Source organism: Aplysia californica, unplaced genomic scaffold (genome assembly GCF_000002075.1).
Source record: "Aplysia californica isolate F4 #8 unplaced genomic scaffold, AplCal3.0 scaffold02383, whole genome shotgun sequence".
Lineage (NCBI taxonomy): Eukaryota > Metazoa > Mollusca > Gastropoda > Aplysiida > Aplysiidae > Aplysia > Aplysia californica.
Genome location: NW_004799653.1, coordinates 5,077 through 6,828, shown reverse-complemented (window position 1 = coordinate 6,828; position 1,752 = coordinate 5,077). Strand labels below are relative to the sequence as shown.

Sequence of the window (1,752 nt, the reverse complement as noted above, 5' to 3'; positions counted from 1 at the left end):
AAAAACCCCAAAAAACAAACAAAACAAAAACTCAACAAAAAGTATTTCAAAGAAAAAGCAAATATTTATCATTACACTAAAATGTCCAAAAACTACTCACCAGCGAGAAGAATAAGTAATCCCACAAACTTCCAGCCCACGGTCACATATCCCATGATCCTCCTCCTTCCGGTGCTCACTTCTGTCTTGTTCTGACAATCCCTCGGGAAAACCTTTCAGACGACCCGTGTCTGACGACGTCACAGCAGACGATAATCGCAGAAATACAAAATCACAGTCACTCGCGTAGCAAAACGCTTCTACACCGCAGGGCACCACTGCTACACCAAAGAACACCACTGCTAAACTAAAAAATATTTTTTTCAAAGTATGTTTTGTTCTCTCCGATTTCTGTTCCTTTTTTGACGAGAACTTTTAGTCCGTGTATAGATCTATCTTGACAGCTGTGTCGTGCCTCATAAAAATGCTGTGGAAGAAAAAGAAACGAGAAAATCGTAAACACAATTGCGTTGTGAAGCTATTTTTGTAGGATTGCAACAGTGTGAATATATATGTCAATAAAAATGGTCTAGTGAAGTCATTTGGTAAATGCAATCGTACATGGATCGACATTTGTGAGACGAGCTGACAAAATGAGTTACTTCTCACAATCCACAAATAGAGATATTAGCCCAAAATCAACACTAGGGCCAAATTAGTAGATTTTCTATTGATGTCATATTCTTTAAGTATAACATGCCTTATATTATTTCATAGTTATAAATTGTGAAAACTTCCCCTATAAGCGTGATGTAGCGATTTCCATAGGGCTCGAATCCGAGAAGTAACTCATTTAGTCAGCTCCCTTCACATTAAAAATTTGATAAAGTACTGCAAACGCACAAGAATACGCCAAAGCCAAAACGACATCGTTTAAAACATTACTATTTTATATGATGATAGCAACATGAAGTAATTGGTAAAGTACTGCAAACGCGCAAGAATACACCAAAGCCAAAACGATATAGTGTAAAACTCTTTTATATGATGATAGCAACATGAAGTAATCCAAAAGGACTGTTACGTGAATTCCACAGTATTAAGTCAACAGCAATCGAATTAACAAGGGTATTACGATTGTATTTCGTGGAGCTATTTAGTGTGATAACAGCAAAACGAATTAAGCTAAATGAAACAAATGTCTAGTGAGCTCATGTGTATGAACGCAATAACATCAGATATTCTATATCTTGCGTAGGTATAAAACTTTACTTCATAACGAGTCGTAAAGGAATTTTCCAAAAGAAAACATTAACATTGCTGATTAAAAATAAATAAATAAATACAGGTACGCAATTATGTATACCCCCCCCCCCTTCCGAAAAAGAGGGGAAAAATCACGTGTGTGATCAATTATCACGCCTTTTATCTAAAGATAAGATTAACCAAGTGGACGAAATAAGAAATCCCACACATGAGAAACCAAAGAGAGATGAAATTAAAACAAACGTCAGTCACGAGTCTTACTTAGGATAAAGCCCACATTTAAGGAGCTTAGCCTAATCTTCACCCGAGTATAACCCATTGAAGCCGAATTCGAGAAATACTTAATAGATCTAGAAGAAAGCTGATATCAAATGAATTGCCGCCTCTTCCCACGCCCCCCTACCCCCACACACTTCTCTTCCTCTCCCATCCTTCCCCATTCAAAAGAGAGAGAAAGATTGTGAGAGAATGAGACGAGAGAGCGAGAGAGAGAGAGAGAGAGAGGGA

At 37.5% G+C, this 1,752-nt stretch overlaps 1 long non-coding RNA gene across 1 annotated transcript in view; it reads right to left on the bottom strand.

Annotated features, from left to right (window-relative positions):
* Positions 1-356: 356 nt before the first annotated feature.
* LOC118479111 overlaps positions 357-1,752 on the bottom strand; it is a 3,691-nt gene continuing 2,295 nt past the window's right edge. Inside the window, exon 2 of the long non-coding RNA XR_004859485.1 lies at positions 357-466. This is a non-coding gene — a long non-coding RNA (uncharacterized LOC118479111). The remainder of the gene's footprint in view (positions 467-1,752) is intronic.